The sequence below is a fragment of the Bubalus kerabau genome, chromosome 1, assembly GCF_029407905.1.
Source record: "Bubalus kerabau isolate K-KA32 ecotype Philippines breed swamp buffalo chromosome 1, PCC_UOA_SB_1v2, whole genome shotgun sequence".
Lineage (NCBI taxonomy): Eukaryota > Metazoa > Chordata > Mammalia > Artiodactyla > Bovidae > Bubalus > Bubalus kerabau.
Window position 1 is genome coordinate 106,233,464 of NC_073624.1, and position 13,986 is coordinate 106,247,449.

Below are 13,986 nucleotides of genomic sequence, written 5' to 3' on the forward strand. Positions count from 1 at the left end.
TTCTTTGCATATCTAGAGGGAAAAGATAAATCTCACATTTAGAAATGAAACTAAGAAGTTTATTAGTCATCAAGTTTCAGTAATAGTGTGTTTCAGTGGATATATTTCTTAATTGGGAGGCAGTTCTTATATAATTTCTATTATCTCCTCTGATAAATCTAGGAGGCTCATGTATAAAGTAAGTTTCATGATTTGAAGTCTAGGAACTGCTTTAAAAATTATATTTGCTCTTTAAAATATTACTTCATTGCCACCAATATTACTTTTCATATGAAAATAAAGAATCCTAATGAGCTAACTTCTCATTCCAAAACTTTAAAAAATACATGCAAAATGAAGTAATTGTTCTCCTGTTGGAAATCATAGTACATTTCCTTTCCTAGAGGATGATAAAATTAAAAATTATGCAGTAAGTATTGGTTTCTTTATCACATTCATATTTTCTGCTCCAAAACATATATTCAAATCTAATTAAATACAAATTCATAAATAACATGGTAAAAGCTTCTGACTTTTCCACATTTTTCTGATAGAATACAAAATCTAATATTTTAATAATATATTATTATTACAGTCTTCCTGCTGCATTTATAAAAATGCTTTGCAGAAATCATTTAAGATAAATGTTTTGAATATTTATATTACTGAAGGAGAAAGAAATTTCAGCACCCATGTCTGAATTATAAGCATCTATTTGGTCTTGCACATAAGTGCCTAGCATTAATATCTTGAAACTGCACTCTTACTGAATTTCATAATACTAGTTCATGTTCCTGCTTCATAAAACAATAGGGCATTTTGTCATGGTGCCTTTGCAATATACACATTCATCAAATTATGATTAGCTAAGGTCAAGCTTGCAGCTACAAATAACATTCACAGTATTTGATAAATAATGCAATAAAATATCATTAACTGCTCAATGTAATGGATGATCTACTTCTTTCCCCTTCTTTTGCTCAGCTATAATCCTTGGGCTGCAAAAGTCACACTACATCTCCGGTAATAATGGCTTGTTATTGAATCCATTAACTTAATATTTTCCCATTTTATTTCACATTTTAGATAAAATAACCAATTGGCAGCATTTATAAATAATGCCATTGAACATTTGTTAAGTAGATTTTTACCGTGCTCCCTTCCTCAGTTGCTCCTTGTATGTAGCCCATGGATTTATTTATAGATATAAAAATCATAAATTCAGAATATAAATATAGAAATAATATATAATCTAAGCATAAATATTCTCAAAATTTCTTGAACTAAAAAAGTCAACATAATGTGGTTATAAGTATTATACATATTTAATTCTAAATTGATAATAATAGTATAGATATTATACATTGGTGAAATAAAAATACACATTTCTTACTACTATGACAATCCATATGTGAGTGTATACATATAGATATATATACACACACACTCATATATATCTAGTAATATATATGTAGATGCACAGTCACACATAGATTGTAATAATATTAAGAAAAAGAGGATGCCCTGAATATTAACTTATATGAATCTTGAATTCAAAAGATGCACAATCATTACCTCTGGGGAGATTGACTAGCAAGTAAGTAGGCAGTAAAATTTTTATTGCTGTGGACTTACAATCATTTGGAAGTTCTTCAAGACATGAAAGAATTAATCAGACAACTATTTGTATTTTGTTTTGAGAAAGAATCTGTTAGAAGGGAAAGAAGCTCATTATAGTGCCTGAAATATTGCCATTAGATAATATTCATAAAATTGAAACAATATTTAAGCCAATTTATATAAAATGAGGAACAAATATGATAAATTTTATCCATGCAACTCTCTTCAAATTTTAATCATTTGGTAGTTTAGACTTCTGGGAGGAAATTTATGTAAAGTGATATATTTAAATAACTATGCAAACACAATAGCTAAGTTGAGCATTTTAGGAATATATTTGCATTGTGTATTTAAAAATTCAAGTAGAAAAAGAGAATTCCTCTCAACACTTGGCATATACAGTGACATACATGACGTGGCATGCTCAGTCGTGTCCAATTCTTTTGCAACCTCATGGACTGTAGCTCTTGCCAGGCTCCTCTGTCCAAATAATTTTCCAGGCAAGAATACTGAAATGGGTTGCCTTTCCCATTCCAGGGAATCTTCATGACCCACGGGCCATCCTGTGTCTCTTGCATCTCCTGCACTGGCATGCAGATTCTTTACCACTGTGCCACATGGGAATCCCTGGCATATACAATGATGTAATCCAATTTTTATTAATATTTTCCTGAGGTCCACCAAGATCTTTTAAACATTATCAACTTTATTCTATAGTGATTTTTTTTCCTTTGAGAATAGTAATCCAAAGGCTGTTTGAACTTAAGCAATTTCTTACAATTTTTTGCCTTTAGTCACCACATGGGACAAACTTTGAAATATGCAGAAACAATGTAATTGCAAAGAAGAGGAAGAAGCTATGTACGTAATTCTGTTTCAGAGTGTGAACCTGAGGTAATCTTTCAAAATGAAATATGTTTCCCTATGATGGTGAAGTCCTGAAAATGAATGGAGAGTACTCCACACAGGACAAGAAAGTTCATTCACCGGTGAGCACTATCTGTATATGCCAGTGACTAGGAGCCTGAGGATCAAAGGGAGGTCCCACAGCTTCAAAGTTTACTGCACAGTGGAAGAAAATAGGCAAATACAGATTCTTCTCAGCTACACTATGTTCTGTGAGGACAGGCCATGCAACCACCTGCTTTTCACTGTATCCCTTGAGTTTTGGGGGGCTAACACAGAGCTTTGTACATAGCTGATTCTCCAAAATAAGTATTGATGGATAGGAACAATATTGTTCCTACACAGTTGAGAGAGAGCACGTTGGATGCACACCTAAGCCACATGGAAGATAGAAAAAGATACTGTGAGGAGGTGCCATCCAGATTTAATTTTCAGCCATGTGAAGGAACTAGCCAAGTAAGTGAAAGGATCTAAGCAAGACAGGTGTGAGTAGAGGCAACATGGCATACAGACAGGAGGAGCAGCAGATGAACGGTTCAATCCCACAAAGTTCATGGTGAATTTTAAGTCATGACCTGTGGCTGGAGTGGACTGTAGATAGTGGTTAGTAGCCAGATGTGAAAGTGGCAATATGTTGTGACTCTGATCATGAAAGGTCATATACGCTGTGCATGAGCCATTCAGTTTTAACTTATAAATGATGAACAACCCATGAAAGACTTAGAAAAGTGAGATTCAGACTAATATTTTTATTTTTTTATAAAATCACTCTGGTATCCAACTGGAAAGGAGGAGTTGAGATGAACAACTAGTTAGGAGTTTAGTCCTCTAATTGTGACATGACATGAACAAGGCTAATAGTAAAGAACAGATACTAAGAGAGGAATATTTAGATGGATTTGAAAGTTATAATTTTAGAAGTGGAAGGCATAGGGTTTATGCTCCAGGAAACCATTTCATTATGTTGTGTTAGTCTCTCAATTGTGTCCAACACTTTGCAACCCCATGGACTGTAGCCAGCCAGGCTCCTCTGTCCATGGAATTCTCCAGGCAGGAATACTAGAGTGGGTTGCCTTTCCCTTCTCCAGGGGATCATCCTGATCCAGTGATCAAACCTGGGTCCCTGTATTGCAGGTGGATTCTTTTTCCTCTGAACCAGCAGGGGAAAATCACCAAATGAACTGAAATACATAGGTTACTTTGTTTAGGGCTTCCCAGGTTGTGCTGGTGGTAAAGAACCCGCCTGCCAATGCAGGAGATGTAAGAGACACAGGTTCAATTCCTAGGTCTGGAAGATCCCCTGGAAAAGGGCATGGCAACCCACTGCAGTATTCTTGCCTGGAAAATCCCCATGGACAGAGGAGCCCCGGGGGCAGGCTATAGTCCATAGGGTTTCAAAGAGTTGGACATACCTGAAATGACTGAAGAGACATCTCCCCTCACACACACATTAAAGTATTTCATTTCATTGTTGTTTTAATTGTTTTAGATCATCATGCCAGTCACCAGTTAAAAGTTATGTAACTCTCTTCCAGATCCATTGCTTCAGCATGGTTTTAAGAAATGCTATACTAACGCATTTATATATGGAATTTAGAAAGATGGTAACAATAACCCTGTATGCGAGACAGTAAAAGAGACACTGATGTATAGAACAGTCTTTTGGACTCTGTGAGAGAGGGAGAGGGTGGGATGATTTGGGAGAATGGCATTGAAACATGTATAGTATCATATATGAAATGAGTCGCCAGTCCAGGTTCGATGCAGGATACTGGATGCTTGGGGCTGGTGCACTGGGACGACCCAGAGGGAGGGTATGGGGAGGGAGGAGGGAGGAGGGTTCAGGATGGGGAACACATGTATGCCTGTGGCGGATTCATTTCGATATATAGCAGAACCAATACAATATTGTAAAGTTTAAAAATAAAAAAAAAGAATGTAAATCCACAAACACACATACACACAAAAGAAATGCTATACCATGCTGTGGAATACTGTAGGAAAGTATGCAAAAATAAAAGTTAAAACATTTTCTCCAGTTGTGTTTTAAATGGTAGCATACAATTTCAAAATATTTTTCTTATTAGACATGGGGAATGGCTTCCCCATGTGGGAGTACATGAGGAAAAGAATAGGCAGTAAGGAGAAATTAAGTGAGTCAAAAATTGTTAAAAATTGACACTGTGAATCTAAAAGATAGCAGATTACTGAGTGGAACCATTGACAAGTATCCATACAGGTAGGAGAACAGGGGAGCTGATTGTGAGAAGCTGCAAAGAAGAAGCCATAGGAAAGGGATGTAGCAGCTATTAATTTACACAGGGGTTGAGATTCTGTCCTACCCAGAGCACTAATCCTTAAATAGGCAGTTAGTTTTATATTAACCTGATTAATGTGATTGGCGGGCTTTCCTGGTGGCTCAGTCAGTAAAGAATCTGCCTGCAGTACAGAAGACATGGGTTCAATCCCTGAGTTGGAAAGATCCAGTGGAGAAGGAAATGGCAACCCACTCTAGTATTCTTGCCTGGAAAATCCCATGGACAGAGTAGCCTGGCAGGTTACAGTCCATGGGGTCGCAAAGAGTCAGACATGACTTAGCAGCACCAAAGCACAACCTGATTGACATCTTGATTATGCTGTTATAGAAAGGAAATGAGAATCTGTAAGTATTTTGTTACACTTTAGTGTGAAGTGGATAACAGAGGTTAAGTAAATCTTATTCTCTTAAAGGCAGAATATTTTCACAATTTATATTTTATTCCTTGCCTCTTCATATATTAGTTTATAAATTTAAGTGAAATGTTTGAACTCTTTTAAGCTCTATCATAAACTAATAATCATGGGACAGACCTTATTTTGTTTTCATGAGGATACAATGAAATAATTCATATAAGTGGCTTAGTACTTTCTATTTGATATAGTGCTTAGGTTTAGTCTCATCATAATTTTTCATCCATTTACTATTTTAGGTGCTGAAGAAACAGCCCTGCTTTAAGACAGAAGTCTATGCCTTCATGGTACTTAACTTCTGCTGAGTAAAATCATACTCATTGTCCTGTTTTAGCATTCATAATGTTTTTCATCTCTGAAATTATATACACAGTATTCCAATATGTTGAGTTGGCCAAAAAGTTTGTTCAGGGTTTTTCTGTAAGATGTTAAGGAAAAACGCAAGCAAAATTTTTGTCAACCCAATATGTAGAATTGTTGCTTAGGTAATAATTCCGATTAGCAGAACAGTTCTGTTTTTTTCTGTTAAAAATTAAGAGAGTAAGTCTTTTTAATTTAGAGAAAGAAAGGCTAGATAAAACAGCATTTCAGAAAACTGATGAATTTCTTCCATTTTTTTCAATGTATCCAATATCACTAAAGCCTTCTGTAAAAGCTCTATTTCTTAGCATTTTCTACTTTACAGGAGAATGTGAATTGTGATGTAGATCAAGAATTATTAAGCAGAACAGACTTAAACATATTCTAGTGTTACAGCACATTAGTCAGTGTTATCACAAAAGAGAAAGAAAAATGAATCATGTAAAAAATAATTGTACTAGGCCTATTCATTTCTAGTCTTTAGCCTATCCAGCAATATCCAGGCAACCAGCACATTTAGAAAACACTGAGTAAAAGACCAGAATAATACTTGACTGTACTATTCCTCCTACAAAATGCCATCTGTGAGTCCCCATACATTTTTCCATGCAATGATTCAATGATTTGTTTATGAATTTGCCTTGGGATGTTAAAGGAGTATATTTAATAAGAACATCTTATGCTAAGTCAGAGAAAATGAAATCCTTCATTAGAGAATGTCAGACTGGAAAAAAAGATACAATGACAGAGATGAGATCATTGAAAATTATAGTAGGAATGAGCAAGCTTTAAATCATGGTGGTTGAATGTAAAATTTTAATTAATTTTATCTATTTTAAACAAAAAGAAGCCTATTATTTTCTATAGATTATATATGTTACCCCCAAATGCTTAAAAGTAGCAATTTTTTCAATAAATAAATTACACACCAGTATCTCTCATAAATATAGATGAAAAATACTCAGGAAAATATTGAAAATTTAAATCTAACAACATATAAAAGGAATTATACAACACAATTAAGTGCAATTTATCCCAGATATACAAGATTGGTTCGACACTGGAAACATAATTAATTTACTCTATCACATCAACAGACTAAAAAAGGAAAATCATGTGATAATATCAATAGATGAAAGGAAAAAAATTGATGAATTTGAAAGTAATTCATAAGAAAAAAATCTTAATAAAATAGAGACAGAAGAGAACTTTCTCAAAACTGGTAAAGAATAATTACAAAAAATGCACAGCTGACATCATACTGAAAAGTAAGAAACTCAAACCTTTCCCACTTGTACCTATCAGGTACAAGATAAGATATTCTAGTACAATAAAAAGAGAGGGAGAGAGAGGAAAGAGAAGGGGAGAGAGAGAAAGAAGAGTTGGGAGAAAAGAATTGGGAAGGTAGAAATAAACTGATTTGTTCACAGAGGACATGACTGTTTATGTAGAAAAAAAAATTTTTTTAATCAATTAAAACAAACAAACAAAAAAACCCTCCTGAAATTAATAAATGATTATACCAAAGTTGCAAGAACCAAGGTCAGTGTAAGAAAGTCAACCACTTTTCCATATACCAGCAACAGATGAGATTTAAAATTAAAAACAATCTCATTTATATTAGCAACTTAATATAAATAAGTAAATACATGTGCATGTGTGTGCTAAGTCACTTCAGTTGTATCCAACTCTTTGCAGCTCCATGGACTGCAGCCCACCAGCATCCTCTGTCCATGGGATTCTCCAGGCAAGAATACTGGAGTGGGTTACCATGCCCTGCTTCAGGGAATCTTCCCATACAGAGATCAAACCACATCTCCTGCACCTCCTGCCGGCAAAGGTCCAAATAGTCAAAGCTATGGTTTTTCCAGTAGTCGTGCATGGATGTGAGAGTTGGACTATAAAAAAAGGCTTAGTGCCAAAGAATTGATGCTTTTGAACTGTAGTGCTGGAGAAGACTCTTGAGAGTCCCTTGGACAGCAAGGAGATCCCAACCAGTTAATCCTAAAAGAAATCAGTCCTAAATATTCATTGGAAGGACTGATACTAAAGCTGAAACTCTAATACACTGGCCCCCGGATGTGAAGAGCTGACTCATTGGAAAAGACCCTAATGCTGGGAAAGATTGAGGGCAGGAGCAGAAGGCAACAGTACGAGATGAGATGGTTGGATGACATCATCAACTCAGTGTCCATGAGATTGAGCAAATTCCAGGAAATAGTGAAGATGGTGAAGAACAGGGAAGCCTGACTTGCTGCAGTCCATAAGGTCACAAAAAATCAGACTGAACATCAACAAAAGACCCAGAAAAGGCAACACAGTGTTGAAGAACACTTGACTTCAAGACTCACTGAAAATCAGCATTAAACAATACAAGGTGGAACTGGCAAAAGTATAAACAAAGAGATTAGTGGAACTGAATAGAGAGCCTAGAATACAGATCTTCCTAATTTGTCAGATAAGGAGTTCATGATCTAAGCCACAGTCAGCTTCCGGTCTTGTTTTTGCTGACTGTATAGAGCTTCTCCATCTTTGGCTGCAAAGAATATAACCAATCTGATTTCGGTGTTGACCATCCGGTGATGTCCATGTGTAAGGTCTTCTCTTGTGTTGTTGGAAGAGGGTGTTTGGTATGACTAGTGTGTTCTCTTGGAAAAACTCTATTAGCCTTTGCCCTACTTCATTCCATATTCCAAGGCCAAAATTGCCTGTTACTCCAGGTGTTTCTTGACTTCCTACTTTTGCATTCCAGTCCCCTGTAACAAAAAGGACCTCTTTTTTTGGGTGTTAGTTCTAAAAGGTCTTGTAGGTCTTCACAGAACCATTCAACTTCAGCTTCTTCAGCATTACTGGTTGGGGCATAGGCTTGGATTACTAGTCAAGGCTGTGGTTTTTCCAGTAGTCATGTATGGATGTGAGAGTTGGACTGTGAAGAAAGCTGAGTGCCAAAGAATTGATGCTTTTGAACTGTGGTGTTGGAGAAGACTCTTGAGAGTCCCTTGGACTACAAGGAGATCCAACCAGTCCATTCTAAAGGAGATCAGCCCTGGGATTTCTTTGGAAGGAATCATGCTACAGCTGAAACCCCAGTACTTTGGCCACCTCATGCGAAGAGTTGACTCATTGGAAAAGACCCTGATGATGGGAGGGATTGGAGGCAGGAGGAGAAGGGGACAACAGAGGATGAGATGGCTGGATGGCATCACTGACTCGATGAATGTGAGTTTGAGTGAACTCCAGGAGTTGGTGATGGACAGGCAGGCCTAGCGTGCTGCAATTCATGGGGTCGCAAAGAGTCAGACACGACTGAGCGACTGAACTGAACTGAATCTGTCAAAGCTGATCTTTGACAAAGGAAAATGACAATAAAATGGAGCAAAGACAGACATTTCACAAATAATGCTGGAACAACTGGACATCCATTCAGGAGAAAACTTTAGATAGACATCAGTATGGTGATGACTTTTTGACACAATACCAAAGACACAATTCATAAAATTATTAATTAATAATTTGTAATTATTGAAACAAAACAATTTCTCCTTTACAAAAGACAATAATAAGACAATAACAAAAATCACAGACATGGAGAAAATATTTGTAAAAGCCACATCTGATAAAGGACTGAAGTACAAGGAACTCTTAAAACTCAAATAAGAAAATTAGCAATCTGATTAAAAGATGGGCCAAAGAGCTTAACAGACACCTCTTCAAAGAAGATATGTGAAAGAAAGTGAAAGTCCCTCAATTGTGTCCCACTCTTTCCAATCCCGTGGACGATACATTTCATGGAATTCTCCAGGCCAGAATCCTGGAGCGGGTAGTCTTTCCCTTCTCCAGGGGATCTTTCCAACCCAGGTATCGAACCCAGGTCTCTCTCATTGAAAGTGGATTCTTTATCCACTGAGCCACAAGGAAAGTCTGAGGATATGTAGTTGACAAATATAAATAAGAAAAGATAACCCACAGCATATGTCATTAAGAAAATATAAATTAAAGCAACAATGAAATAGTTTAGTAATACACAGACATGCTGTGTTTATTCCCCTGCAAGGGAAAGCAAGTAAATTCCAGAAAAATATCTACTTCTGTTTCGTTGACTACACTAAAGCCTTTGACTGTGTGGATCATAACAAACTGTGGAAAGCTCTTAAAGAGATGGGAATATCACACCATCTTACCTAGCACCTGAGAAACGTGTATGCGGGTCAAGAAACAACAGTTAGAACCCTGTATGGAACAAGTGATTGGTACAAGATTGAGAAAGGAGTACAACAGGGCTGTCTGCTGTCACGCTGATTGTTTAACCTAAATATTGTGAGCAATCATGAGCAATGCTGGGCTGGATGAGTTACAAACTGGAATCAAGATAGGTGGGAGAAATATCAACAACCTCAGATATACGGATGACACCACTCTAGTGGCAGAAAGTGAAGAGGAACTGAAGAGCCTCTTGATGAGGGTGAAGGAAGAGAGTGAAAGAGCCAGCTTAAAAAAAAAAAAAAAAAAAAAACCCTAAGATCATGGCATCTGGCCCCATTACTTCATGGCAAATAGAAAGGGAAATGTGGTAGTAGGGACAGATTTCCTCTTTTGGGGTTCAAAAATCACTGTTGGATGGTGACTCCAGCCTTGAAATCAGAGGATGATTGCTTCTTGGCAGGAAAGCCATGACAAACCTACATAGTGTGTTGGAAAGCAGAGATATTACTCTGCTGACAAAGGTCTGTATAGTCAAAACAATGGTTTTCCCAGTGGTCATGTACAGTTGTGAGAACTGGGTCATAAAGAAGGCAGAATGCCAAAGAATTGATGCATTTGATCTGTGGTGCTGGAGAAGGCTCTGGAAAGTCCTTTGGACAGCAAGGAGATCAGACCAATCAATCTTAAGGGAAATCAATCCTAAATACTCATTGGAAGGAATAATGTTGAAGCTGAATCTCCAGTATTTTGGTCATCTGATGCACCCACTCCAGTGTTCTTGCCTGGAGAATCTCAGGGACGGGGGAGCCTGGGGGCTGCCGTCTATGGAGTTGCACAGGGTCGGACATGACTGAAGCAGCTTAGCAGCAGCAGCAGATGCTAATAGCCAACTCCTTGGTAAAGTCCCCAGTGCTGGGAAAAATTTAGGGCAGAAGGAGAAGAGGACATCAGAGGGTGGGATGGCTGATGGATCACCAATGCAATGGTCACGAACTTGGGCAAACTTTGGGAGATGGTGAGGGACACGGAGGTCTGGCATGCAGCAGTCCATGGAATCACAAAGAGTTGGACATGACTGGGCATCTGAACAACAAAACCTGTGTTTATTACACTTTGCAGATATTGTGTTCTTTAATATATATTGAAGGTTCATGGCAGCTCGGTGTTCAGCAAGTCTATCGATAACATTTTTTCAACAGCTTTTGTTCACTGTGTGTCTCTATGTCATGTTTTGGTAATTCTCACACTATTTCACTTTTTCATTATTATTATATTTGTTATAGTAATCTCTGGTCAGTGATTTTTGATGTTACTAATGATTTTCGTATATTTTAGCAATAAAGTATTTTTTAAGTATTTACATGGTTTCTTACACATAATTCTATTGAAAAACTAGTAGGCTGAATTGTACTAACAAAATATTTGTATGCACTAATAATATAAAAAAAATCTATATCACTCACTTTATTGTAACATTTGCTGTATTGTGGTGGTCTGCAATCAAACTCACACTATCCCTAAGGTATATTGTACACAATTATTGGAATGGCCAAAATTCAGAACACTGACAGTCATACCACATGCTCATAAGGATATAGAATAATAGGAACCTTCATTCATTGCTAGTGGATATGTGAAATGGCAGAGTCACCTTGGAAGACTTTCTGGTGGTTTCTTACAAAGCTACACCTATTCTTACCATGCCGTCTAACAGTTGTACTCATTGGTATTTACTTAAATGAACTGAAAATGTATGTTCACACAGAAGCATGCACATGGATGTTATAGCAGCTTTATGCACAATTGACAAAACCTAGGACACAATCAAAAGATGTCCTTGAGCAGATGAATGATAATTAAACTGTAGAATAGCCAGACAATAGAATATTGTCCAGCACTAAAAAGAAATGAGCTATCAACCTATGAAAAGACATAGAGGAATATTAAATACATATTACTAAGTGAAAGAAGATGATCTGAAAGGGTTATATACTGTATGATTCCAACTCTATGACATGACATTGTGGAAAAAGCAAAAATATGGAAACAGTAAAAATTTAGTGGTTTTCAGGAATTGGGATGATGAGGAATGAGTAAGTGAAGTACAGAGGATGTGAGGGGCAGTGAAAATACTCTGTATGATACCAAAATAATAGATATGTGTCTACAACATATCTAACAAGAGTGAACCCTAATAAACTATGGACTTGTGTGATGAAATACATCAATATGTTTCATCAATTGTAGCAAACACACAACTCCGGTCAGAGATGTTGATCATAGGGGAGGCTATAAATATGTGGAGGCAGGAAGCATATGGGAAATCTCTATGCCTTCCCCTGAGTTTTCCCATGACCTAAATGTGCCTTTAAGCAGTAGTCTTAATTTTTAAAATGCTATCTGCAGTGGAGGCTTTATTAATTCATGCCTATAATACTAACTTAGTTCTATTTTTAATATCCTTAATAATTATAGTTTCTACCATTAAGAGCAGTAAGCCCTCACCAGTGCACCATGAAACAGAGAACTACTGCACAAAATCTGAAGGCCTGCTCCATCTTCTTCTTGCAGGGCATATGCATGGTAAAACTGAGATGTATGGCCAGAAATGCCTCGTTTCAAATCTCAGCTTGGTAATTCTTTTAACTGGGGTTAATGTCCTCATTTATAAAAATGTAATAAGTAGTAAGATATCTGTAAAGAATATAATGCATATAAATCCAACCTATTCTTTTTTTGCCAATAGTATTTAATAAATGGCAACTGCTCTTTTTGCTGTTATTCTTTAAACTCATCAAAGAATATAATCCCCTTTAAGTGCCTGTGGAGACTCTGTTCTCTTTATGGGACTGTAGCTAGCACCTTGGAGAAGGCAGTGGCACCCCACTCCAGTACTCTTGCCTGGAAAGTCCCATGGACGGAGGAGCCTGGTGGGCTGCAGTCCAAGGGGTCGCTGGGACTTGGACGCAACTGAGCGACTTCACTTTCACTTTTCACTTTCATGCATTGGAGGAGGAAATGGCAACCCACTCCAGTGTTCTTGCCTGGAGAATCCCAGGGATGGGGGAGCCTGGTGGGCTGCCGTCTATGGGGTTGCACAGAGTCGGACACGACTGAAGCGACTTAGCAGCAGCAGCACCTAGCTCCTATTGGATATACAATAAAGTCGTCTGAGTGCTAGATATATTACCTTATATGTGGTTGCAAAATTATTCTCACCACATCATCATCTTCAGCATGCTCTTCCAGAGATCAAGGTCCTTCATCTGTGAGTTAAATTCAAATCTTTTGCATGAAATTTAAACACTCTGTAATCTGGCTTCAACAGACAGTGTATTTTTACTTTACACCACTGAACCCTGCACTATGTGGTAATGCATCTCATTTTTTTAATATGTATTCTTTCCCATATCTTTTCTACCTTTTTTACAAAAAGCAGAATAATCTTGACATTGTTCCTCAGTGGTAAAGTAATAGTTTTGTTTTTTTTTTTTTTTTACTTTTGTCATCACATCGTCACAACCTAATACAAGATTTGAAACCTACTAAAAACTCAAACTATTATTTGTTGAATGCATGAATAAAATTTACAACTATGTAAACCAGTGGTTGTCAATGTGAAGATTTCACTAAATAAATTAATGACAAGATGTTGAAAAGAAGGTCAGTGAAAATGGGGCAGAAAGGACGCAGATTAAGTTGCTCAGTAGTTGTTATCCATGAAAAACGCTTAGTTCATGTCTTATTGACTCATGCACTGTGATTTTTCTCAGCTGTTCAAATCTGCTCTAATATGGTTCATTAACTCCATGCACAGTAGAGAACTCTATCACTTCCAAAAATAATGTTTTCTTTTGTGATGGCATTTTTGTCTATAATCAATATTTAGTCTGGAAATACACAGAAATATTATACATTTCTTTTGATCTACATATGAGGAAGACAAAAACAAAACAAAAATTCAACATGAACTGTATAAAATAAGAATGGCATAGATTTATTCTGTCTATTACACTTTCACCATATCCATCATTGAACAATTATGATAAATGCTTACAATAGGATCAGCCCCAGACTGATATTTGAATCCTTAAAGCTGAGTCAGTTTTGTTAAACAAAGTCTGAAGAACTGAAAATATTTAGTTTAGAAATGTTACAGTGAAAATAAAAATGGTGTTGAGATCATGC